This window comes from Canis lupus, chromosome 32 (genome assembly GCF_011100685.1).
Source record: "Canis lupus familiaris isolate Mischka breed German Shepherd chromosome 32, alternate assembly UU_Cfam_GSD_1.0, whole genome shotgun sequence".
Taxonomy (NCBI): domain Eukaryota; kingdom Metazoa; phylum Chordata; class Mammalia; order Carnivora; family Canidae; genus Canis; species Canis lupus.
Genome location: NC_049253.1, coordinates 39,601,312 through 39,629,138, shown reverse-complemented (window position 1 = coordinate 39,629,138; position 27,827 = coordinate 39,601,312). Strand labels below are relative to the sequence as shown.

General features: G+C 39.6%; 1 protein-coding gene across 7 annotated transcripts in view; it reads left to right on the top strand.

Annotated features, from left to right (window-relative positions):
• Nucleotides 1-251: 251 nt before the first annotated feature.
• Nucleotides 252-27,827, top strand: part of ART3 (ADP-ribosyltransferase 3 (inactive)) — a 180,777-nt gene continuing 153,201 nt past the window's right edge. For 6 of the 7 annotated variants that reach the window (XM_038582417.1, XM_038582412.1, XM_038582409.1 and 3 more), the window contains exon 1: nt 480-502. The gene's annotated coding sequence lies outside the window, so the exon portion shown is untranslated. Of the gene's footprint in view, nt 377-479; nt 503-27,827 lie in introns of those variants that run through there. The other variant, XM_038582415.1, reaches the window with a different exon arrangement.

The window sequence follows — 27,827 nt, the reverse complement described above, 5'->3', positions numbered from 1 at the left end:
GATCCCACATACGCTCTCACAGCGCCACGTGCCGACATCGAAGGCAGCGGCACCTTCGGCCGGCAATGCAGCGGCCCAATCTCCTTCGGCCGCCATAGCAGGTTAGACTTTGGAGGATGCACGCAGGTCCCGGAGCCTGGCGCACGCGCACTCCCGGCCCGCCTCCACACCGCGCATGCGTACAGCCTCCGGGGGCGGGGCCTGTCAGACCAGCTGACCTCCCGGGGGCTGAGGTGCGCGCACTGCGCATGTCCAGACCGCCGGCTTCCAGAACTTTCAGCGGGGCCGGGACAGGCGCTGCGGTCGCCGCTCGTGCTGCCGCTGCCTTCCGTTGCTGCCCGCGCTGATTCCGCCGGAGGAGCACGAGGAGAGAAAGGTAGTGGTTGTGCTCGTTGGGATGGCTCCGCTCTGGCCCCTGTGCGGCCCACAGACGGCTGACCCCGCCGATGCGTTTCCTCGAGGGGCCGCCATGCCTGTTTCGCTGTTTCCACACGAGGCCCAGGTTGACGCCGGAAGGGCTTGGTTGCGGGGTCTGCGGCCGCTGGGCGGGCTTGAGGAGGGCCCTGTACGGTGACTGGGACGAGGTGTTCGCGGGAGGAGAAAAGCGGTGCCAGGGTCTTGCGGCCTAGGAGCCCCTGAGGCTCACCTTGTTTTTTTTTTTTTTTTTTTTTTTCCTTTTTTTTTTTTTTTCTTTTCACCGTGTTTCTTACACAGACGGGGCTAATTTATTCTGTGAACGGACTTAACAGGAGGCCCCGGCTGACCGGCCGGCCTAGTCCGTACGAAGCGACCCGTGGACACCCCGAGGGCTAGGCCCGCAGCCGGCCTGTGCGGTCTCGCGTTAACCATGAGGCCCTGCGGGAGTTCTCTTGAAAGCTCTGAGGAAAAAAACTTTTCTGCCTGGGCAGGCCAGAGAAAATCCCACTAAAGTGGCGTTTATGGATAAATAGGGCTTTTAGGGGAAACAGAAACCCAGCAGGAGGATATCGCAGGCATCTCTCACAGTCCTAGGAAAGGAGCCGAGGGCTGCTTATCAGCACTCTGAAATCACGAACTTCTCACTTTCCCTTTGAGCGTAGTTTTAAGCTGTTCTGTCTCCATACATTCCTGTTCCCCAAAGAACCAAATGGCTCGCGTAACCCTCAAGAGCCTTGCAGAGCAGGGTTATGTTTTCCACGTGTGCTCCCGGACTTCCCCCTTTTCGTCTTTTTGGTCCTGGAATGAGTGTGCTCTGTTTAATTCTGTACGGTTTTACGGGCTCCGTCACACTGAGAATAGGTCTTCCTTTTACTTCTGAAAGGGGAAGTTTCTTTCAAAATGAAATTCCCAGGCCTGTTTGAATTTCTTGCAGGGTGGACTTCCCCTTCTCTCAGCAGCTATTGCTGTTATTAAAGGATGCTGATTTGAGGAGGGTTTATTTCTTGAAAGTCTCGGAAGCCACTACTTAGCCTTCTGATTTTTTATTTTTTCCTTTTTTCCCCCCATGCAGAGGTTCCTTCTTCCTTCCCAAATATTAGGGGATGGTATAGTGTCTGCAGACAAATCATAGTTATAAGGGGTTTCAAGTCTTGTCCACCTCTCAGATAACAGAGAAGAACAAATTCTTCCTTCACTTTCTTTTTTTTTTTTTTTTAATCTAAAGCTGAAGGACTAGGCTAATTAAATCTGACAGTAAACTATCCTGAGAGGAAATGTTAGGACATCATTTAAAGGACAGCAGTGGCTGAATGCTACCAGTAACACAACGTTTTTGCTCTGTGATAGTCTGATGACGTGTTACCACAGTTATTAGGAAGCCCCTAATTTGAAGAAAAATTAACCTGAAGAGGGAGAAAATAGTTTTGTTTAAAAATATTTATTTAGGGATTCCTGGGTGGCGCAGCGATTTGGCACCTGCCTTTGGCCCGGGGCGCGATCCTGGAGACCCGGGATGGAATCCCACGTCGGGCTCCCGGTGCATGGAGCCTGCTTCTCCCTCTGCCTGTGTCTCTGCCTCTCTCTCTGTGTGTGTGACTATCATAAATAAATAAAAATTTAAAAAAATATTTGTTTAAAGTTATTTACATTAAAATTCCTATCTAGGTCACTTTACAAGAAAAAAAAATCCATGTTCTTGAGACCTTTCATTTACTGTTTATCGTTCATTTATTTCATTCACCGAGCTTTTATTGCGATTTTAGACTCTGAAAACAAAGTATGAGCAATAATCTCTGCCCTCAAACTGCTCACAGTTTAGTGTGGGGGAAAGTGGCATGCAAATTACTATTGTAGAGGAAGTGGTATGATAAGGGATTATACTCGGTTTTTCTTATAAATTTATTTTTTATTGGTATTCAATTTGCCACCATATAGAATAACACCCAGTGCTTATCCCATCAAGTGCCCCTCTCAGTGCCCATCACCCAGTCTCCCACCCCCCGCCCACCTCCCTTTCTACTTTCTACCACCCCTAGTTCGTTTCCCAGACTTAGGAGTCTCTCATGTTCTGTCTCCCTTTCTGATATTTCCCATTTTTTTTTCTCCTTTCCGCTTTATTCCCTTTCATTATTTTTTATATTCCCCGAATGAATGAGACCATGTAATGTTTGTCCCTTCCGCTTTATTCCCTTTCATTATTTTTTATATTCCCCGAATGAATGAGACCATGTAATGTTTGTCCCTTCTCCAGTTGACTTATTTCACTCAGCATAATACCCTCCAGTTCCATCCACATCGAAGCAAATGGTGGGTATTTGTCGTTTCTAATGGCTGAGTAATATTCCATTGTATACATAGACCACATCTTCTTTATCCATTCATCTTTCGATGGAGGGATTATACTCAGTTTATTGGAGGTGCAGAAAAGATCACAGCTCTGGTGGTATTAAGTCTGGAAGGGAGAGTTGGTTGGAATTTATTAGAAGAAGGTGGTTGGGGAGGCATTTTGAGCAGGAGACCTGAGGAAAAGGATGCCAAATTTTGGAAACTGCAAAAACTTTGGTAAGGGTGAAGGGTACAGTGATAAAGTTGGATCTGTGAGAAATGAGGCTAGAAATACAACAATAATCAAAGGAGGAAGGGCCTTGTAAATCCCTCTGCAGTGAGCAAACCTTGAAGAATTCTAACCAAGGGAGTGAGATGAGATTCACAATGCGTATGTACACCCATATCCACATCTGACCCTAGTCACTAAACAATATCTTTAATCATTTTGCATAAACATTTCATTATATTTGCATAGTTTATATATTTAAAAAATATTTTTATGCTTGTAGTCTGTTCTCTGAGCACTGGAGTTGATTTTGCTGGAGTTGTTTCTATTTCATTAGTTCAAAAAATCTTTTATTTTTTCAAAGATTTTACTCTCTTGGGATATATTCCCTTTTTTGGAAGTATTGAGACAAGGGTTAAAAACATTTGTGTGTGTGTATATATATACAGTTTTTTAAAGATTTTATTTATTAATGAGAGACAGAGAGAGAGGCAGAGACATAGGCAGAGGGAGAAGCAGGTTCTATTTAAGGAGCCCGACGCGGCGGACCCCTGGGTGGCGCAGCGGTTTGGCGCCTGCCTTTGGCCCAGGGCGCGATCCTGGAGACCCGGGATCGAATCCCACATCAGGCTCCCGGTGCATGGAGCCTGCTTCTCCCTCTGCCTATGTCTCTGCCTCTCTCTCTCTCTGTGTGACTATCATAAATAAATAAAAATTAAAAAAAAAAATTAAAAAAAAAAAAAAAAAAAAAGGAGCCCGACGCGGGACTGGATCCTGGGACTCCAGGATCACGCCCTGGGCTGAATGCAGGCACCAAATCGCTGAGCCACCCAGGGATCCCTCATTTTATATTTTCTGTAACATTTTGATAGGTTACTTGCCAGAAAGATTAATTTTGTGATGCCCCAAAAACTGGTAGATGTACCAGTTTTCCAATTCCTTTGTCATTTGTGATTACTTCTGTTTATTTAGGGCATGAAACTTGGCTCTTGAGATCAGTGTTTATTCAGTTTGTGTAGGCTTAATACCCGCTGCTTCTGTCTTTTCGAGATCACTTGTCAAGTGGAGTCAGAGTATTGACTTTATAAACATTTGTCAGTTCTTTACATATTTTGAATAGGAAGCTTTAATCTATTTTTAGTTAAAGTATTTGCTTTTTTGGGCAGCCCGGGTGGCTCAGTGGTTTAGCGCTGCCTTCAGACCAATCACTCAGTGGCTCAACCACTGAGCATCTCAGGCCCCCCTCACTAAATGTTTTTGAGATTTCATCCATGTCCTGTTGGAAGAGTGTCTCATTCATTTTAATTGCTCTGTTTAATTCTGTTGCATGGCTTCCCACAAATATATTCAGCTAATGGACATTTTGATTTTTTCCCCCTTTTGGGCTAAATTGAATGTTGCTGTTGGGAATATTCTTGTGTGTATCTTTTGGTGCACATATATATGTGTTTCTGTTGAGTGTTTTATTAGGAGTGTAATTGCTGGTTCATAGGGTGTGTGTATATTCACACCACTAGCTTCCACCAGCAGTGAATGAGAGTTTCATTGACCCTACATTCCCATTTATATTTAATACCATTAGGTTCATTGCCTTATATTTTTTGTTTTTAATCGTTTAGAAATTTTTCATTTTTACATAATATTTGTTTATTTCTGTAGTGTATGCATATTCTCTTTCTTCCTTTCTTTCTTCTTTTAAGTAGGCTCCACACCCAACATGGGGTTTGAACTCACAACACAGAGATCAAGAGTTGCATGCTGTGCTGACTGAACAGGTACCCCTATTGTGTGTAGGTATTGAATAGTTGATTATTTCAAACTATAGATTACTGTCTGATACTGTATAAAGAATGGGTCTAAAATGTTCTTTAATTTTCAAGTTTTTATTTAAATTTCAGTTAACATATAGTGTAATATTAGTTTTGGGAGTAGAATTTAGTGATTCATCACTTACATATAATACCCAGTGCTCATCCAAGTGACCTCCTGAATACCCATCACCCATTCAGTCCGTCTTCCCACCCTCACCTCTAGCAACCCTCAGTTCTGTATAGTTAAGAGTCTGTTCTGTGGTTTGCTTCTCTTTTCCCCACCATTTATCAGTTGTGTTTCTTAAATTCCACATGTGAGTGAAGTCATAGGTATTTGTATTTCTCTGAATTAATTCACCTCGCATAATACACTCTAGCTCCATCCATGTTGTTGCAAATGGCAAAGATGTCATTCTTTTTTTATGGCTGAGTAATATTACACTCTGTATGTATGTATTTTTGTATATATACCATAACTTTTTTATCCATTCATCAGTCGGTGAACATCTGGGCTCTTTCCATAATTTGGCTGCTGTTGACAAAACTAAACGGCAACCTTCAGAATAGGAGAAGATATTTGTAGATGACCTATGTGGTTAAGGGTTAGTATCCAAAATCTATAAAGAACCTACTGAACTCAACACCCCCAAAACAAATAATCATTAGGAAATTGGCAGAAGACATAAATACACACATTTACAGCAGCATTATCAGCAATAGCCAAATTATAGGTTTAAGTTTCTTGATCTCCAAATTAATACCTAAGTCTCCCACCAAAGTTTGTTAAATAGTGATTTTTCTCTGGTTACCATCAGATAGTCGCTGGATCTGGAGTCATCTGAAGGCTTGGTTGTGCTAGACATCCAAAATAGCATCACAAGTGACTTCTATGTGGCCTTTTTGCCCAGCAGTATAGCCCAGGTATTAAATGGCCCCTGAAGACTTCTCCATGTAGGCTCTCTCTCCAGCAATACAGCCTAGGCAGCAGCAGTTCCTCCACCTCCTCCACCTTTACCCTCCATTCTTCCTTCTCCTTTTTCTTTTTCTCTTCTTCCTCTTTTTCACTATTAGTTATACCATTTTTCTATATTTCTTCATACTGCTTCACTTTACTGTCTAATGACATTTCATTTTAGCCTAAAGGACTCCCTTTAACATTCCTTGTAGGGCAAGTCTAATATAATGAATGCCTTTAGCTTCTATTTATTTGGAAATTATTTCTCCTTTATTTCTCCTTCATTCTTAAAGGGTAGATACAAAATTCTTAGTTGATAGATTTTTTTTTCCTTTCAGCATCTTAAATCTGTAATCCTATTCCTTCCAGGCTCTTATCATTTCTGATGAGAAATTGGCTGTTAATCTTATTGAAGATCCCTTGTGTGTGAGGAGTCCCTTCTCTCTTGGTGTTTTTAGGAATCTCTCTTTGTTTCTGAGTTTTGGTTAACTATTGTGTGAATCTCTTTGAGTTTGTCCTTCTTGGGAATTCATTGAGCTTTTTCGATGTGTGGATTCATGTAGTCCATCAGATTTGGTAAATTTTCTATTGTTATTTATGCAGTTATTCTCTCAGATGCTTTTCATTTCTTCTCTTTCTGGGCTTTGCATTATGAGTAGATTGGTTCATTTGATGGTATTCTAGGTCCCTTAGGCTGTGTTCACTTTTGTTCATTTTTTTTTCTCTTTGTTCCTCAGACTCAATTTCAGTTGTCCTATTTTCAGATTGCTGATTCTTTGGCTAGCTCACAACTGCTGGTGAATACCTCTGGTGAATTTTTCATTTCAGTTTTTTTACTTACCAGCTCCAGAATTTGTTTGGTTCCTTTTTTTTTTTTTTTAAAGATTTTCTTTATTTATTCATGCGAGACAGAGAGGCAGAGACACAGGCAGAGAGAGAAGCAGGCTCCATGCAGGGAGCCCTATGTGGGACTCGATCCCAGGACTCCAGGACCACGCCCTGAGCCAAAAACAGGCACTAAACTGCTGAGCCATCCAGGGATCCCCTGTTTGCTTCCTTTTTATAATTTGTGTCTCTCTCTCTTTTTTTTATTTTTTATTTTTATTTTATTTTATTTTTTTAAACTTATTTGTGATAGTCACACACACAGAGAGAGAGAGAGACAGAGACACAGGCAGAGGGAGAAGCAGGCTCCATGCACCGGGAGCCCAACATGGGACTCGATCCAGGGTCTCCCGGATCGTGCCCTGGGCCAAAGGCAGGTGCCAAACCGCTGCGCCATCCAGGGATTCCTCTCTCTCTTTTTTTAAAAAGATTTTATTTATTTACTCATTCGGGGGGAGGGGCGGGGCAGAGACATAGGCAGAGGGAGAAGCAGGCCAAGCAGGGAGCCCCACGTGGGACTCAATCCCAAGACTCCAGGGCCACGCCCTGGGCAGAAGGCAGGCACTAAACTGCTGAGCCATCCAGGGATCCCCAATTTGTGTCTCTTTATTGATGTTCTCATTTTGTTCAGATGTCATTTTCCCAGTTTCCTTTTAATTCTTTTTTTTATTTTGTTTTTATTTTTTTTCCTTTTAATTCTTTGTACGTGGTTTCCTTTAGCTCACTGACCATTTTTAATGCAATTGATTTAAAGACTGTTTAGTAAGTCCAATGAATGTGCTTCCTCAGGAATGATTTTCTGTCAGTTCTTTACCTCTGATTGGGCCATATTTTCTGTTTCATTGTATGCTTTGTGAGTTTTTGTTGCTGAAAACTAGACATTGAATATTGTAACTCTGGAAATCTGATTCTCCCACCTTTCAGGGATTGTTGATTTTGCTTGTTGTCTGCTGGAACCGTCCATTGGTGACTCTCCCAAATATTTTTACAAAGTAGGTATTCCTTGTGTGTGTGGTTAATGAAATTTCCATTTCATTGTCTCTGTGGTCAACCAGTGTCTTGAGGTATCTCTATAAATGCAGATCAAGTAATGTAGAATGACACACAAAGCCTGCTTATGTGTGTTAGGGTAAAATTTATTTGAAGTAAATTTCAGTAATTATCTTTGAGACCTGAATCAAATTTGGAATTCCAGGAGTGCCTGAGTGGCTCAGTAGATGAAGTGTCTGTCTTCAGCTCATGTCATGATCCCAAGGTCCTAGGATGGAGCCCCACATTGGGCCCCCTGTGGGGAGCCTGCTTCTCCCTTTCCCCTCTCTTATAACTCTCTCTCTCTCGCTATCTTTTTCTCTCAAATAAATAAAATATTTTTAAAAAGTTGAATTCCAAAAGTTACTTTTTTATGTGTTCTCTCAAAATACGGAAATGACATGTAAGGTTTTGCAATATATACCTAATTCTTACCTGAAGTAAGTAAAGATTTTGTTCCTTTTGTACATATCTGTGTTCACTACCTACTAACCATCCCCTTCTAATCTCACCATTCAGTGATACTTCAAGTCGGAATTAAATGGTCTTATTTTGAAAATGTTCTTATTTTCTATCTTTCAGAGTCCAGAGGACCTGCAAGTCATGAAATAGAGGAAATAGCAATGCAACAAAAGTTAGCTTTTGGGAGCTAAAAGCCCCCTTTGTATTGTACTCTAGCACCACAAAAATCAAACTTGATTTTAAAATAAGACATTATCTCACACCTGTGTCCTGTATTTACACAGTCACCTCACTTGATTGACCCCACACAAGCTTGGTGCGCAGAAAGCAGATAATGGGGTGTCTGGGTGGCTCAGTCAGTTAAGCTTCAGCTTTGGTCATGATCCCAAGGGTCCTGCAATCAAGCTTCATGTTGGGCTCCCTGCTTGGCAGGAATCTGCTTCTCACTCACTTGTGTTCTTTCGTTCTTTCTTTCTCAAATAAATAAAATCTTTTTTTTTTTTAATATTTTATTTATTCATGAGCGAGAGAGAGAGAGAGAGAGAGAGGCAGAGACATAGGCAGAGGGAGAAGCAGGCCCCATTCAGGGAGCCCGACGTGTGACTCGATCCTGGGTCTCCTGGATCACGCCCTGGGCTGAAGGCATTAAACCACTGAGCCACCCAGACTGCCCCCAAATCTTTTTTTTTTGTTTGTTTGTTTTAAAGAAAGATAATAAACCTTAGTGATGAAGAAATTGAGACCCAAAAATTCTATCAACTTTCTTTTTTTTTTTTTCAGGGATACATATCTAGTAAAAGCAGAGTTAACAATCAGTCATTTTCTCAGCTTTTCCGACTTCCCAGATCACGAAATAGGTGTTGTCTTAATTTCACTCAAGCCATTCCTTAACTGCAGTTATTTTGAGACTCTAGCATTCATCCCCAAAATCTTTCTGGTTACAGACTGTGGCCACAAGGTTTCTTCTCATTGGAGCTAAAGGGAAATTTTTTTCAAGTGCTTTTATGAAAAAATGCCTAGGGTTACAAGTCGCTATGGTTCCAATTTTCCTAAGGAAATTAAACCAACTTCCTTGAGACAGAAAGACTACAAAGTTTGGAGAAGGGGAAAAGACAAGACCTGAGGATGTTTGAACTTTTCTTCCTGTCCCTGACACTGGCTCCTCCTATCTCCGTATTTTCTGCAGTTTAGTTACATAAAATTTTTAGTTACAAAAATTCCCTATTTTTGCTTAAACTGGTTTAAATAGGGTTTCTGTGTCTTAACAACTGAAAGAACCCTAATAAAACCATATTCTTCATACATTTTTTCCCTGTACAATTAAAAGGCATGTCATGGGGGTGGGGAAGGAAGGATACTTCTCTTGTACTTATTCTTTCCTTTTTAGGATTTGAGCATCCTTACTTTTACACATGTGTGTGTATACAATGTTAGTGTCAATGGGGCAGAAATGTGGAAGGATCTCAATACTGGTTACAATAAAAGAAAGAGAGGTGAGTTTTTGATTTATCTTTTCATTATTTCACATGTTATTTTTGTTTTTAAAATTTTATATAAGGAAGGCATTGCCTGGGTAGATCAGTGGGTTAAATTACTCTTGGTTTTGGCTCAGGTGTTGATCTCGGGGTTGTGGAATTGAGCCCCCACCTAGGGCTCTGCTCAGTGCAGAATCTGTTGGAGATTCTCTCTCTTCCTCTTCCTCTACCCCTCCCCTGCTTGAGCACTCATGCACACATTCAATTATTTAGAGACTATGTGTATTCTCTAAATAAATGAATGTAATCTTTAAAAATCTTTTTAATAAAAAGCATTTAAAAAATAAAAGGCACTTCGAGTGCCTATTATGCTTGTAGCAAACAAATGCTGATAATATAGCATTAATAACAGTTTATTCTAAACTTTTCATTTTATTTTTTAAAAATCTCCATCAGCCGTGAGGATTGTGTAAGCTTTAGTTTTTTATAGTTTTTATTTTTTTAATTTAATTTATTTTTTAAAGACTTTATTCATGAGAGACAGAGAGAGAGAGAGAGAGAGAGAGGGAGAGGGAGAGAGAGAGGCAGAGACACAGGCAGAGGGAGAAGTAGGGTCCATGCAGGGAGCCCAACGTGGGACTTGATCCCGGGTCTCCAGGATCACACCCTGGGTCAAAGGTGGCGCTAAACTGATGAGCCACCCGGGGTTCCCTATAGTTTTTAGAAATAATGATTGTTACTGTTTTGTTTTTCAAGTTACAGAATTGAATGTGCATTTTCAAACTACATTTGCCCCTCACTTTCAGGATTCAATGTACTTCTCCTGGTAGGAATAGCAATAGTGCTCCCAGTTGAAAATTATGCTTTAATATTTTTTTTTAATTTTTTTTATTTATTTATGATAGGCACACAGTGAGAGAGAGAGAGGCAGAGACACAGGCAGAGGGAGAAGCAGGCTCCATGCACTGGGAGCCTGACGTGGGATTCGATCCCGGATCTCCAGGATCGCGCCCTGGGCCAAAGGCAGGCGCTAAACCGCTGCGCCACCCAGGGATCCCTGCTTTAATATTTTGAACTCACATTATGATGTCTGCCGTTATGGATATGTTCTATTTTACCTTTTTCTTTGGTTTTGTGGTATTTGTTAATTAGGCTTTGTGGTTATTTATATGCCATTTGTTGAAAATCACTTGTTTTTACTTTGTAAGTTTTTATTTTGAGTGATTTAGCTAGAGGTAGACATGATACTATTACTCATATTTCTGTTTACCAAAAATGTATAATTTCAATTTAGTTTTTACCTGTTCCAAGAAAATATGTAGTATACTTTTAATATCTGGGGTCTATGACTTGAGATTTAATGTTTCTAGTATATTTTTTTTGTAGTCCATTCTTTCCAAGTAATTATCTTAGTGCCATAGGTATGTCGAACTATTTATAGAATTCTGTATGTGTACAGGGATGGTGTATGTATATAATGCTGATAATGTGATTCTTGTTCCCTGGCAAAGCTGAACTTCTGCATGCTCCTCAATGAAAGTTTCACTTAGAGTTAAATTACATTGAGCAGACAACCACAAAATCTGCTTCCTCTGTCAAATCATCCCTGAATACACCACAGCTGTAGGTCATCTATCCCTTTCCTTAAGTAATTTCACATTTATTTCAGCATTTATAATGTTGACTCTCTTAACCCTATTCCCATTAGCCCTCCTTTTGGGTAATGATTGAGCATTGATAATAGATGAGAGAACATGTGTCCACATACATTCATGTATTTGTACTGATTACCCATCATCAGGAGATGTAATTGCTCTGCAGGGCCTAAGTTCATGAGCAGTATTCTTAGTACAATTTCTTAAAACCTGTAACTGAAAATTTCGTTATGGATTGTGGTTTTTTTTTTTTTTTTTTTTTTAATTTTTATTTATTTATGATAGTCACAGAGAGAGAGAAAGAGAGGCAGAGACACAGGCAGAGGGAGAAGCAGGCTCCATGCACCGGGAGCCTGACGTGGGATTCGATCCCGGGTCTCCAGGATCGCGCCCTGGGCCAAAGGCAGGCGCTAAACCACTGCGCCACCCAGGGATCCCTGGATTGTTGAAGTAAATAAACAAGGAGGTTAGATTGAGGTTGCTTGGAAGCCTATGCAAGCAAACTGAAATAAGCCAAAGTCAGTGCACTTGAATCCGAGAAAATGAAACTTAAGAACAACCAGTCATAGACAGTTAGGCTTTGCCAAATAAGGTAACTGTGAAAGCTGTAGCCAATCAGATCATTGCCTTGATTTGCCTCTACGTCTTCTCTTTAAAAACCTCTCCCTGAGCTCCTGTCAGTGGAGTATTCCTAACCATTTTGATTTGGTGCTTCCCAGATTGTATTGATATATATATATACTCAAACTCTTAATTTCAGTGTGCGTCAATTTGCCTTTTAACGGGATTATTCTTGTTGATTGCCCAGAAAGCTTCCAGGCTCCTCTCTAGAACTACTTCTGAGGTGGATGGAGCTAGCTAGATCATATTATTCTACCCCTATGGTTGACTTCATTGCTGTGCGGAATTTTCTTTTTTTTTCTTTTCTCTTTTTAAAAGATTTTATTTATTTGAGAGAGAGAGACAGAAAGGAAAAGCAGGGGGAGGGAAAGAGCTAGAAGGGAAGCAGATTCCCTGCTGAGTGTGGAGCTCATTGCAGGGCTTGATTCCAGGACACAGATCATGACCTTAGCTGAAGTCAGATGCTTAACTGACTGTGTCACCTAAAATTTTCTTAATATAGATTTATAAGAATGCAAAGTTCTATTATCTACACAGCACAGAGTGGCACATTCATGGTTTAGTCTTGATTTTACCCTTTATTTCATTTAGGCAAGTTCTAACTTTGGTTTCTCTTCATTTCACTGTCATGATTGCAAGACATTGCATAATTTTATGTTTTTTTTTTTTTTTAAAGATTATTTATTTATTTATTCATAGAGACACAGAGAGAGAGAGAGAGGCAGAGACGCAGGCAGAGGGAGAAGCAGGCACCATGCAGAGAGCCCGATGTGGGACTCGATCTAGGGTTCCCAGAATCATGCCCTAGGCCGCAGGCGGTGCTAAACCGCTGCGCCACTGGGGCTGCCCTATCTTTAAAACTTTATCTTGTTTTATATCCCTATGGGGTTATAGTGATATTTACATGTTCTTCTGATTTAACATGTGTTTTTACTAATTATATCCAATATATCTATTACTTCCAACATATTAGATTTGTTTTTTGATTAGTTTTATTTACAAATACTCATGTATTAGTATTTCCTATCTTTTGTTGGTGGTGACATTTTTTTTATAAATGTGTTTTGTTTCCTCAGCTAGATTATTACAATTTTGAGGTCAGGCACCATATCTTGATTGTCTTTGCACCATTGGATTTTGAAGTTAGTAGGTGTGGAGTAATTATTAAGTTGAATTTGATTGCAACTGAGAATATTTTAGGCCTATTTCCCTTTCATTTCGTATAATAATTTAAAGGAGGTCTTTAATTTCTAACCCAGAGCAAGTTTTTGCCTCAGTGGTCCTAGAGGTAAAAAAAAGGGGGGGAGGGAATGTTATTATGATTAGTAAAGTAGGCCAGATGGTCTTGGAAATTTTGGAAATGCATTGGAAATAACCATTAGATGTCTCCTTTAGGGCCCAGATCTTTGAGGTCAACTTAGGTTTCTTAAATTCTCACACTGACCCAAGTATTTTTCAGTATAATTCACATGCAGGGTTTCCCAGATGTGAAGTACATATATTGGTATCCCTATGACCTGAGGTGAATGCTCTGCAAACTGCTATGGTTTGTTGAAGTTCTGTGATGAATTAGGACAAAAAAATGATTTTTCTGATTTTTTACTTGAATTTCAAGGTAATGGAACTCTGAGAATCTGGTAAAAACTATGGCTACATGTATATTTATACATTTAGCTTATAATCTTAAAGTTGTTGATCCCTGAAAATGACACATCCCAAGATCATCTGCTCTGGGAATAACAGCAGTGCAGGCTCTATAATTCTTAAATTCAGACTGAGATTCAGCTTTTCTCACCCCCCTGCTCCTTTTATCCTCCCTCTTTCCCATTCTAAAGTTAACTATGGGAGTTTCCTGCATCTGAGTCTAGGAAATGAGATAGCCAGTCAATTCTATCTTTAATTAGATTTGAGTGTCCTGGGAAAATGTTGCATAATATGTAAACAACATGTTCTCTATGTTAAGTGATAACACAAGTTTGTTTGTTTTTTTTTAATGATCTTACAGGATGAAATTTGGGGTGGGAGAGACTTTCCCTTCCTCTGAACACCTGTTGCTGCCATTAAAATGTTACACTTAGCTTTGAAACATTATTTTTGAAAAACAGTAAGCCCCTGCTTAAACCTTAATCCTCTTCGCATGGGGCTTTCATAGTCAACTAAACAGTTCGCCAGTGTGTGTTGGATATTGTAATGGGAGAAGGTCATCATTCTTTCTGTGCTTGTATGGTGATCCAACAAAACTAGTAAGCTTCTCTTTATTTCCAAGTTTACTTTCTCCTAAGGTTTAAGAAGTATCTAAAGTCTTTAGAAAGTTGTCCTGTCCATGGAGTGAATACCAATTTCTAAAGGATTCTAGCAATGGCAAATGTCAATAACTTGTTTATTCATTCATTCAGTGAGTACCCTTGTATATACCAACAATACAGTGGCAAATAAGACAGGCATAGTTTCTGCTCTCATAGACCTTTATGGGGATAGAGAATAAAGGTATGAAAAAAATATGTTCTATATTTACAGATCATGATAATGGCGATAGATCAAGTGATAGAAGTATTGTTATTTTCAATAGATTGGCAAGGAAATCCTTTTCTGAGAAGGTGATTTGTGCAGAGAGCTGGATAAAGTGAAGGAATAAGCTATGGAAATGATGGGAATGTGTTTGCTGTGCTTGAGAAGCAATAGGAGGCTGTATAGCTGGAATGAAAACATGGACGAGACCATGTTTATCTTTAATCTCCTGTTTTAAAAGTATTATTCTGGCTGTTGTGTAGAGAATAAACGGTAGCAGGCAAGAGGGTAAGCAGGGAGAATAGTAATGATATTGTCTGGTGACCTGAAATATATCTAGTAGCAGTTGAATGATTTTTTAATACAAGTAAATTAAGTTTTAGCCTAGCGTTGGAATGAACTTTATATATATATATACACACATATATATATATAATGTGTTCCTTTATATGTGTGTATATATACTTATATATATTTATATAAATATGACTCTTTTCAGTTCACATCTTTCTCAGAGATAATAATCTCATGGTCACTAAGAACCTAAATACTAGCCCTTTAAGATTAACTTAGTGTCTTTGAAAATTGGTTTTCATTTGGTTAACTTTTTTCTTATTAGAAACCATGAAAGGGGTGCCTGAGTGGTTCAGTTAGTTAACTGTCTGCCTTTATCATGATCCCAGGGCCCTGGGATAGAGCCCCACGTTGGGTTCCCTGCTCAGTGGGGAACCTGCTTCTCCCTCTCCCTCTGCTGCTATCCCTGCTTGTGCACTCTCTTTCTCTATCAAACAAAATATATTTTTTTAAAAAGTGAGAATGTTCTTCGTAGAAAGTTTGGAAAATAAACAGTAAAAATCATCTATAATTCTGTCACCTAGAAATAGTATTTTAACTAACCCTTGACACTTATTTTAGTCACATTTCTGGAGGATTTCTATTTATGTTGATATAGGTGAGAAGACAGAGGCATGGGCAGACTTTAATGACTTGTTCAGAATTGCTAGAGTAATTATTGTATTCTTAGTTCTTTATTGAGGTTCTCAGGCCCTGAATGGAGTGGGAATGATATTAGTTATCAAATTCTAAATATGAACTGCGAATTAAGTAAGTATACCATGACAAAGCAAATAAAGAGAGACAATTATAATAGTTTTTTCCCTTTTTCTTAAGGCCTTAAGATCATATTGCAATATATAGATCATTGTGGACCGTGTATTTTTCTAGAAAAAAGATTCTTCCCCGCAGATTTAGAAATGACTATAGAGGAGCACCTGGGTGGCTTGGTTGGTTGGGTGGCTGACTCTTGATTTCAGCTCAGGTCATGATCTCAAGAGTCCTGGGATCCAGCTCTGTGCTCAGTGGGGAGTTAGCTTGAGGATTCACTCTCTTCCTCTGCCCCTCCCTCTGCTTATGTGCCTGCTCAGTTGCTCTCCCTAAAACAAACAAATCTTTTTAAAAAACGACTGTTCTACAGCAGATGTGTCCATTTGTTCACTGTGTACCTCAAATTTTACTTACATCAAACATGGTGAACTTCCTACCTAGGAAAGGGATTCTTCTCATCTGATTCCTCTATTCTTAGACTTATTTTTTAATATCTGTGTAGACTTTTTCTGAGCCAGATTTCTGCATGAGCCTTGTTTTTTGCTTTATAATTTAAAAACTCATTTAAAAAATTACCTGGTTGTGGCAGAGACAAGTACATTTTTTCCGAACAGTTTCTATCTGTCATTGCGACTAATAAGGCAATACCTTGTTCCTGGACAATGTAGGGTGGACTGCAGCATTTAAGAGCCAGTATGCCACTTCCGTCTTTGTCTGTCTTATCATGACGATCTTCAATTGAGTAGACAGAGACTGTATTCCTGAGTCAACAAAGAGGCATTGCCAACCTACATGGAACTTAATGTGAGCAAAAAAATAAACTTTCATTGTATTAGGTCTTTCATATTTTGGGAGCTTTATTAGTACAGCATAGTCTAGCAATAGTATATGTTATTTTTTGTGTATGTTTTATCATATATATGTAGTTTAGAAATGTGAAACAGTGATGGCATACTTAGCAAAAAATACTTTCATAATCTAATTCTTATCTATCATTTTCCACAGTATTCATATTTATGGTTTTATGTTTATATTATTCCAGGTTGAAACACATGTTGTCTCACACCTATGTCTTTGATCATGTTCTTTCTTTCCTCTGCTAGAATTCACTTTTTTTCCCTTTTACTTACTAGATACAATGCATCTTTCAAATTCCAGATCGCCATCACTTTCTAGGAAAATAAGGCTTTCCTAATTTTCTGTTTTTTGGTACTTTTGGAGGTTTTTCAGTCCACAGTTTTTTTCAGTTCACAGTTATTTTTATCTCTATCATTGGTAGTAACTGAGGAACTCATGATATATTCATTCTTACAACTTGGTATGTAGTGGGTGTCAATAGATATATTTTTTTAATTTTTATTTATTTATGATAGTCACACAGAGAGAGAGAGAGAGAGAGAGAGGCAGAGACATAGGCAGAGGGAGAAGCAGGCTCCATGTACTGGGAGCCCGACATGGGACTTGATCCCGGGTCTCCAGGATCGCGCCCTGGGCCAAAAGCAGGCGCTAAACTGCTGCGCCACCCAGGGATCCCAATAGATATATTTTTTAAAGATTTTATTTATTTATTCATGAGAAACAGAGAGAGAGAGAGAGAGAGAGGCAGAGACACAGGCAGAGGGAGAAGCAGGCTCCATGCAGGGAATCCAATGTGGGACTCAATCCCGGGTCTCCAGGATCACACCCTGGGCTGAAGGCGGCGCTAAACCGCTGAGCCACCCAGGTTGCCCTCAATAGACGTTTATTAAATAAATCCCATACCTTTGAACAGAGAACATCTTACAATTCTATTGGTTAACACTTTCATGAAAATTAGTTGACCATAGACAGTAAGATTGTGGACTTTTTGTATAGATTTAGGGGGTCAGGAAGAAGAAGAAAATGAGAGAGCAGAAAGAAATTTTGCCCCTTCGTGTTTTTGCTATGATCCAGTTAAGGCTTCCATAGTAATGGTTATGTATGTACTGTATTTCTTTGTCATGCCAGAATGTGGTAGTACTCTTAGGCATGGTCTCTCTTCCCCGGGTTTTTTTTTTTTTTTTTTTTGGTATTGCATTAGATTTTTATTTTTTCCAATTGACATATAACATTGTTAGTTTCAGATGTATAACATGATGATTTATTGTTTGTATATATTGTGCATGGTTATCCACTAAATCTCTATCCATGGTTAAAACTTTTTTGTGTGTGATGAGAATTTTTAAGATCTATTCTTTTAGCAACTTTTTGAATACTTAATACAGTATTTTAAAAAGATATTATTAAATTATTTGAGAGCAAGAACAACCTTGAGCTGGTGGGGAGGGGCAGAGGGAGAAGCAGCAGCAGACTCCCTCCTGAACAGGGAGCCTTACCTGGGCTCCATCCTAGGACCCTGGGATCATGACTTGAGCTAAAGGCAGGCACTTAACCGACCTAGCCATCCAGGTGCCCCTATGTAATACGGTATTATAAACCATAGTGACTGTGCTATATGTTATGTTCTCAGTGATACCTCTCTAATTCTTCCATTTTGCTATGTGAAGCTGCTTGATACTCATGAAGACATCTCACAATTGGTAATGTTCTGGAGTTTTTTGTTTCTTTGCTAGTTTGTTTCGCCTTTTTAATGTACAGCATTTTAAACATATTCTAATTTAAATTCTAGTTAGCCAACTATTAGTTTCAGGTGTACAGTATAGTGATTTGGCATTTCCACACAATACCTGGAGTTTATCACAAGTGTATCCCTTAATCCTCATTACCTGTTTCGCCCATCCCCCTATCTCCTCTCTGGTAACCATCAGTTTGTTCTCTATAATTAGGAGTCTTTTTCTTGGTTTGCCTCCGCATCCCCAATATGTTCATTTGTTTTGTTTCTTGACTTCCACATGAGTGAAAGAAATCATGTGGTGTTTGTCTTTGACTGAGTTATTTCATTTAGCATGACACTTTCTAGCTCCATCTGTGCCGTTGCTAATGATTAGATTTTGTTTTTTTTTTCCTTAATGTTATTTTACTTATTGGAGAGTGCGTGCATGTGCATGAGCAGGGGAAGAGGCAGAGGGACAAGCAGACACTCTGTTGAGTGTGGAGCCCAACGTGGGGCTCGATCCCAAGACACTGAGATCACGACCCAGAGTTGAAGTCAGATGTTTAAACAACTGAGCCACCCAGGTGTGCCTACAGTTCATTCTTTTTTAATGGCTGAGTAACAGTCGTGTGTGTGTGTATGTATGTGTACACACCACATTTTTTTTATCCAGCAGTTGATGGATACTTGGGCTATTCCAATATTTGGCTATTATAGATAATGCAGCTGTAAACATTGGGGTGCATGTATCCCTTTGAATTAGTATTTTTGAATTCTTTGGGTAAGTACCCAGTAGTGCAGTTGCTGGATCATAGGGTAGTTCTATTTTTAACTTTCTGAGGAATCTTCATACTATTTTCCAGAGTTGCTGTATCAGTTTGCCTTCCCACCAGCAGTGGAAGAGGGTTCTGTTTTTTCCACATCCTAGCCAATACCAGTTGTTTCTTGTATTTTTTAACTATTCTGATAGGTGTGAGGTGATACCTCATTAAAAAAATTTTTTTTAAAGATTTTATTTATTCATGAGAGACACACACACAGAGAAGCAGAGAGAGGAGCAGGCTCTATGCAGGGAGCTCGATGTGGGACTCGATCCCGGGACTCCAGGATCACGCCCTGGGCTAAAGGCAGACGCCCAACCCCTGAGCCACCCAGGCGTCCCTAAAAATTTTTTTTATTTTTTAATCTTATTTAAATTCAGTTAGTTAACATATAATGTATTATTGATTTCAGAGGTAGAAGTCAGTGATTCATCATTTATAATACTCACTGCTCCTTACATCATGTGCCCTCCTTAATACCCATCACCTAGTTACCCCATCCCCCCACTTCCCTCCCCTCCAGCAACCCTGTTTGTTTCCTATGATTGAGAGTTTCCTAAGATTAAAGATTTTATTTATTTATGAGAGAGAGAGAGAGAGAGGCAGAGACACAGGCAGAGAGAGAAGCAGGGTCCATGCAGGGAGCTTGATGTGGGACTCAGATCTCGGGACAGACCCTCAACCGCTGAGCCACCCAGGCGTCCCTATTTTTAAAAATATTTTATTTATTCATAAGAGACATAAGAGACACACAGAAGTAGAGACATAGGCAGAGGGAAAAACAGGCTCCCTGCGGGAAGCCCGATGGTGGGACTTGATCCCAGGACCCTGGGATCATGACCTGAGCCAAAGGCAGATGCTTAACCACTTAGCCACCCAGATGCCCCAAGATTTTTTTTTTTATGGCTGAGTAGTAGTCCATTGTGTATATATACCACATATTCTTTATCCATTCATCTGTTGATGGACATCTGGGCTCTTTCCATGGTTTGGGTATTGTGGACATTGCTGCTAATAAACAAGGGGGTGCAGGTGCCCTTTTGGATCACCATGTCTCTATCTTTGGGATAAATAGTAGTGCAGTTTCTGGGTTTTGGGTACATCTATTTTCAACTTTTTGAGGAACTCCATACTGTTTTCCAGAGTGGCTGTACCAGCTTACATTCCCACCAACAGTATAAGAGGGTTCCCCTTTCTCTGCATCCTTGCCAACATCTTTCGTTTCTTGACTTGTTAACTTTAGCCATTCTCACTGGTGTGAGGTGGTATCTCATTGTGGTTTTGATTTGTATTTCCCTGATGCTGAGTGATGTGGAGCCTTTTTTCATGTGTATGTTGGCCATTTGTCTTCTGTGGAGAAATGTTTGTTCATATCTTCTGCCCATTTCTTGATTGGGTTATTTGTTCCTTGAGTGTTGAGTTTAGTAGGTTCTTTATAGATTTTGGATACTAGTCCTTCATCTGATGTGTCCTTTACAAATACCTTCTCCTATTCTCTCATTTATTTGTCTTCTGGTTTTGTCTACTGTTTCCTTTGCTGTGCAGAAGCTTTTCATCTTGATGAAGTCCCAATAGTCCATTTTTGCCTTTGTTTCTCCTGCCTTCATAGAAGTATCTTGTAAGAAGTTGCTGTGGCCAGGATCAAAGAGATTGCTGCCTGTGTTCTCCTCTAAGGATTTTTTTGTTCTGCTTTTAAAGATTTTATTTATTCATGAGAGACACAGAGAGGGGCAGAGACATTGGCAGAGGGAGAAGCAGGTTCCCAGTGGGGAGCCTGTTGCAGGACTCGATCCCAAGATCCCTGGATCAAAACCTGAGTTAAAGACAGATGCTCAATCACTGAATCACCCAGATGTCCCTCTCCTTGAGGTTTTTGATGGATTTAGGTCTTTCATCCATTTTGAGTCTGTTTTTGTATATGGTGTAAGGGAATGGTCCAGTTACGTTCTTCTGCATATGGCTATCCAATTTTCCGAAAACTGTTTGTTGAAGAGATTGTCTTTTTTCCATTGGATATTCTTTCGTGCTTTGCCAAAGCTTAGTTGACTGTGGAATTGAGGGGCCATTTCTGGGCTCTCTGTTCTGTTCCATTGATCTGTGTGTCTGTTTTTGTGCCAGTCCCATATGGTCTTCGTTCATTACAGCTTTGTAATAGATCTTGAAGTCCGGAATTGTGATGCCACCAGTTTTGGTTTTCTTTTTCAGAAATCTTTTGGCTATTCAGGATATTTTCTGGTTCCATACAAATTTTAGGATTATTTGTTCCAACCTGTGAAAAAGTTGATGGTATTTTGATAGGGATTGCATTGAATGTATAGATGGCTCTAGGTAGCATAGACATTTTCACAGTATTTGTTCTTCCAATCCATGAGCATGGAATGTGTTTCCTTTTCCTTTTGTCTTCCTCAATTTCTTTCATGAGTGTTCTATAGTTTTCTGAGTACAGATATTTGCCTTTTTGGTTAGGTTTATTTCTAGGTATCTTATGGTTTTGGATGCAATTACAGATGGGATTGACTCTTTAATTTCTCTTTCTTCTCATTGTTAGTGTATAGAAATGCAACTGATTTCTGTGCTTTGATTTTATATCCTGCCACTTTGTTGAATTCTTGTATGAGTTCTAGCAATTTTGGGGTCAAGTCTTTTGAGTTTTCCATGTAGAACATCATGTCCTTTGCAAAAGTGAGAATTTGATGATTTCTTTGCCAATTCAGATGCCTTTTAATTCTGTTTGTTGTCTGATTGCTGTGGCTAGGACTTCTAGTACTCTGTTGAACAGCAGTGGTGATAGTGGACATCCTTGCTGAGTTCTTGACTTTAGGGGAAAAGTTGTCACTTTTTCCCTATTGAGAATGATATTTGCTGTCGGCTTTTCATGGGTGACTTCTATGATATTGAGATATGTGTCCTCTATGCCTTCACAGTGAAGAGTTTTAATAAAGAAAGGATACTGTACTTTTTAAAAATGCTTTTCTGCATCTATTGAGAGGATTATATGGTTTTTGTCCTTTTATTACTAATATAGTGATCATATTGATTTGTGGATGTTGAACCACCCTTGCAGGCCAGGAATAAATTCCACTTGGTTGTGGCGAAGAGTCCGTTTAATGTACTGTTGGGTCCTATTGGCTAATATTTTGGTGAGAATTTTGGCATCCATGTTCATCAGGGATTTTGGTCTGTAATTCTCCTTTTTGGTGGGGTCTTTGTTTTTGGGATCAAGGTAATGCTGCTTTCATCGAAAGACTCTGGAAGTTTTCCTTCCATTTCTGTTTTATTGGAATGGCTTCCTAAGAATAGGTATTAAGTCATCCTTAAATGTTTGGTAGAATTCCCTTGGAAGCCATCCAGCCCTGGACTCTTGTTTGTTTGGAGGTTTTTGATTACTGCTTCAATTTCCTTGCTGGTTAGGGGCTCAGATTTTTTATGTCTTCCTTTTTAAATTTTGGTTGTTTATACAATTTCACTTTTTTACTATTTTATTTATTTGACAGAGTGCATGCAAGCACTCAAGCTTTGTGAATGGCAGGCAGAAGGAGAGGGAGAAGAAGGCTCCCTGCTCTGCAGGAATGTGGGGCTTGATCCCAGGACCCTGAGATCATGACGTGAGCCAAAGGCAGACAGTTAACAGACTGAGCCACCCAGGTATCCCCAGTCTCATTTTTAAAAAAGAATTTATTTATTAGAGAATGTATGCCTGCAAGCTGGAGCAGGGGGGAGGGGCAGAGGGAGAGGCAGGCTCCCAGCTGAGCAGGAAGCCCAGGCGATCTCTCATTGTGCTTCTGATTTGTATTTCCCTGATGTTCAATGATGTTGAGCATCCTTTCTTGTCTGTTGGTCATCTGTATGTCTTGGAAAAAATGTGTTTTCATGTCTTCTGCCTATTTTTAAATTTGATTATTCATCTTTTGGGTATTGGGTTTTGTAAGTTCTTTATATATTTTGAATACTAATTCTGTATGAAATACATTATTTGCAAATATGTTCTCCCATTCAGTAGGTTGGGGTTTAGTTTATTTTTTTATTTATTTTTATTTTTATTTTTTTATTTATGATAGTCACAGAGAGAGAAAGAGAGAGAGGCAGAGACATAGGCAGAGGGAGAAGCAGGCTCCATGCACCGGAAGCCCGATGTGGGATTCGATCCCGGGTCTCCAGGATCGCGCCCTGGGCCAAAGGCAGGCGCCAAACCGCTGCGCCACCCAGGGATCCCTGGGGTTTAGTTTAGTTGATTGTTTTCCTTGCGGTGCAAAAGCTTTTTAATTTGATGAATTCCTAATAGTTTATTTTTGCTTTTGTTTCCCTTGCCTCAGAAGACTATACCTAGAAAGAAGTTGCTGCAGCTGATGTCAAAGTTGTTACTGCCTGTGTTCTCCTTTAGGATTTTTATGGTTTCATGTCTATCATTTAGGTTTTTAATCCATTTTGAATTTTTTTTTTTGTGGTCTAGTTTCATTCCTTTGTTGCTGTCCAGTTTTCCCAGAACCACTGGTTGAGAGACTGGTTTTTTTTTCCATTGCATATTCTTCCTGCTTTGTTGATTAATTGACCATGTAATTGTGGGTTCATTTCTGGGTTTTCTATTCTGTTGTCTTGATCTGTGTGTTTGTTTTTGTGCCAGTATGATACTGCTTTGATTACTACAGCATTGTAATATAGCTTGAAGTCCAGAATTGTGATGCCTCCAGCCTTGCTTTCTTTTGCAAGGTCGTTTTGGCGATTTGAGGTCTTTTGTGGTTCTATACAAATTTTAGGATTATTTTTTCTAGTTCTTGGGAAAATGCTGGTGGTATTTTGATAGGGATTATGATTAATGTGTAGATTCCTTTGCATGGTGGTATGGACATTTTAACAATACTTGTTTTTCCAATCCATGACATAGAATGTCATTCTGTTTCTTTGTATTGTCTTGAATTTCTTTCATCATTGTTTTATACTTTTCAGAGTATAGGTCTTTCACCTTTATTCCTAGGTCTCTTAATGGTTTTTGGTGGAATTGTAAATAAGATTGATTCATTGATTTATTTTTTTTGCTGTTTCATTATTGGTATATAGAAATGTGACAGATTGGGGCCCTTGGGTGGCTTAGTTGGTTTAGTGTCTGCCTTCGACTCAGGTCACAATCTCAGTCCTGGGATGGAGCCCCACATAGGAGTCCCTACTCACCAGGGGAGAGGAGGCCTCTGCTTTCCACTCTCCATCTGCTCCTCCCCCCTCATGCATGCCCACACACTCTCTCTCTCAGATAAGTAAAATCTTAAAAAAGAAATGCAATAGATTTCTGTATGTTGATTTTGTATCCTATGACTTCACTGAATTCACCTATGACTTCACTGAATTCACCTATCAGTTGTAGCAATTTTTTCGTGGAGCCTTTCCAGTTTTTGGTATAGAGTATTATGTCATCTGCAAATAGTGAAAGTTTGACTTCTTCCTTGGCAATTTGGGTGCCTTTAATTTCTTTTTGTTGTCTCATTGCTGTGGCTAGGACTTCCAATATTATGTTGAATAAAAGTGGTGAGAGTGGACTTCCTTGTCTTGTTCCTGACCATAGAGGAAAAGCTTTCAGTTTTTCTCCATTGAGGATGATGTTAGTTGCGAGTTTTTCACATAAGCCCTTTATAATGTAGAGATATGTTCCTTCAGACTGTACTTTGTTGAGGGTTTTTATCTTAAATCGATGTATTTTGTCAAATGCTTTCTTCTGTATCTATCAAAATGGTCAAATGGTTTTTTTGTTTTTTTGTTTTTTTTTTTGTTTTTTTTTTTACTAACATGGAGTATCACATGGATTGATTTGATTGAAGATTTTTTAAGTAGGCTCCATTCCAGCTTGGAGCCAATGTGAGGTTTGAATCCCTGATCCTGAGATGAAGACCTAAGCTGAGATCAAGAATCAGATGCCAGAGGGGCTGTACCAGTTCACATTCCCATCAACAGTGGAAGAGGGTTCCCCTTTCTCCACATCCTCTCCAACATTTTTGTTTCCTGTCTCGTTAATTTTCCCCATTCTCACTGGTGTGAGGTGGTATCTCATTGTGGTTTTGATTTGTATTTCCCTGATGGCAAGGGATGCAGAGCATTTTCTCATGTGCTTGTTGGCCATATCTAGGTCTTCCTCCGTGGAATTTCTGTTCATGTCTTTTGCCCATTTCACGATTGGATTGTTTGTTTCCTTGCTGTTGAGTTTAATAGGTTCTTTATAGATCTTGGATACTAGCCCTTTATCTGATATGTCATTTGCAAATGTCTTCTCCTGTTCTGTAGGTTGTCTTTTAGTTTTGTTGACTATTTCTTTTTCTTTGCAGAAGCTTTTTATCTTAAGTCCCAATAATTCATTTTTGCTTTTGTTTCCCTTGCCTTCATAGATGTATCTTGCAAGAAGTTACTGTGGCCAAGTTCAAAAAGGGTGTTGCCTGTGTTCTCCTCTAGGATTTTGATGGATTTTATCTCACATTTAGATCTTTCATCCATTTTGAGTCTATCTTTGTGTGTATAGTGTAAGAGAATGGTCTAGTTTCATTCTTCTGATATGGTGTCCAATTTTCCCAGCACCATTTATTGAAAAGACTGTCTTTTTTCCAGTGGATAGACTTTCCTGCTTTGTCGAATATTAGTTGACCATAGAGTTGAGGGGCCATTTCTGGGTTCTCTATTCTGTTCCATTGATCTATGTGTCTGTTTTTGTGCCAGTACCACACTGTCTTGATGACCACAGCTTTGTAGTACAACCTGAAATCTGGCATTGTGATGCCCCTAGATATAGTTTTCTTTCTTAATATTCCCCTGGCTATTTGGGGTCTTTTCTGATTCCACACAAATCTCAAAATGATTTGTTCCAACTCTCTGAAGAAAGTCCATGGTATTTTGATAGGGATTGCATTAAATGTGTAAATTGCCCTGGGTACCATAGACATTTTCACAATATTAATTCTTCCAATCCATGAGCATGGAATATTTTTCCATCTCTTTGTGTCTTCCTCAATTTCTTTCAGAAGTGTTCTATAGTTTTTAGGGTATAGATCCTTTACCTCTTTGGTTAGGTTTATTCCTAGGCATCTTATGCTTTGGGGTGCAATTGTAAATGGGATTGACTCCTTAATTTCTCTTTCTTCAGTCTCATTGTTAGTGTATAGAAATGCCACTGATTTCTGGGCATTGATTTTGTATCTTGCCACACTGCCAAATTGCTGTATGAGTCCTAGCAATTTTGGGGTGGAGTCTTTTGGGTTTTCTGTGTACAGTGTCATGTCATCTGCAAAGAGGGAGAGTTTGACTTCTTTGCCAATTTGAGTGCCTTTGATTTCTTTTTGTTGCCTGATTGCTGAGGCTAGGACTTCTAGTACTATGTTGAATAGCAGTGGTGAGAGTGGACATCCCTGTCGTGTTCCTGATCTTAGGGGAAAGGCTCCCAGTGTTTTCCCCATTGAGAATGATATTTGCTGTGGGCTTTTCGTAGATGGCTTTTAAGATGTTGAGGAATGTTCCCTCTATCCCTACACTCTGAAGAGTTTTGATCAGGAATGGATGCTGTATTTTGTCAAATGCTTTCTCTGCATCTGTTGAGAGGATCATATGGTTCTTGTTTTTTCTCTTGTTGATATGGTCTATCACACTGATTGCTTTACGAGTGTTGAACCAGCCTTGCCTCCTGGGAATAAATCCCACATGGTCATGGTGAATAATCTTAATGTACTGTTGGATCCTTTTTATTTTATTTTATTTTTTATTGGTGTTCAATTTACCAACATACAGAATAACCCCCAGTGCCCGTCACCCATTCACTCCCACCCCTCGCCCTCCTTCCCTTCTACCACTCCTAGTTCGTTTCCCAGAGCTAGCAGTCTTTACGTTCTGTCTCTCTTTTCTGATATTTCCCACATATTTCTTCTCCCTTCCCTTATATTCCCTTTCACTATTATTTATATTCCCCAAATGAATGAGAACATATAATGTTTGTCCTTCTCCGATTGACTTACTTCACTCAGCATAATACCCTCCAGTTCCATCCACGTTGAAGCAAATGGTGGGTATTTGTCATTTCTGATGGCTGAGGAATATTTCATTGTATACATAGACCACATCTTCTTTATCCATTCATCTTTCGATGGACACCGAGGCTCCTTCCACAGTTTGGCTATTGTGGACATTGCTGCTAGAAACATCGGGGTGCAGGTGTCCCGGCGTTTCATTGCATCTGAATCTTTGGGGTAAATTCCCAGCAGTGCAATTGCTGGGTCATAGGGCAGGTCTATTTTTAACTCTTTGAGGAACCTCCACACAGTTTTCCAGAGTGGCTGCACCAGTTCACATTCCCATCAACAGTGTAAGAGGGTTCCCTTTTCTCCGCATCCTCTCCAACATTTGTGGTTTCCTGCCTTGTTAATTTTCCCCATTCTCACTGGTGTGAGGTGGTATCTCATTGTGGTTTTGATTTGTATTTCCCTGATGGCAAGTGATGCGGAGCATTTTCTCATGTGCATGTTGGCCATGTCTATGTCTTCTTCTGTGAGATTTCTCTTCATGTCTTTTGCCCATTTCATGATTGGATTGTTTGTTTCTTTGGTGTTAAGTTTAATAAGTTCTTTATAGATCTTGGAAACTAGCCCTCTATCTGATATGTCATTTGCAAATATCTTCTCCCATTCTGTAGGTTGTCTTTGAGTTTTGTTGACTGTATCCTTTGCTGTGCAAAAGCTTCTTATCTTGATGAAGTCCCAATAGTTCATTTTTTCTTTTGTTTCTTTTGCCTTCGTGGATGTATCTTGCAAGAAGTTACTGTGGCTGAGTTCAAAAAGGGTGTTGCCTGTATTCTTCTCTAGGATTTTGATGGAATCTTGTCTCACATTTAGATCTTTCATCCATTTTGAGTTTATCTTTGTGTACGGTGAAAGAGAGTGGTCTAGTTTCATTCTTCTGCATGTGGATGTCCAATTTTCCCAGCACCATTTATTGAAG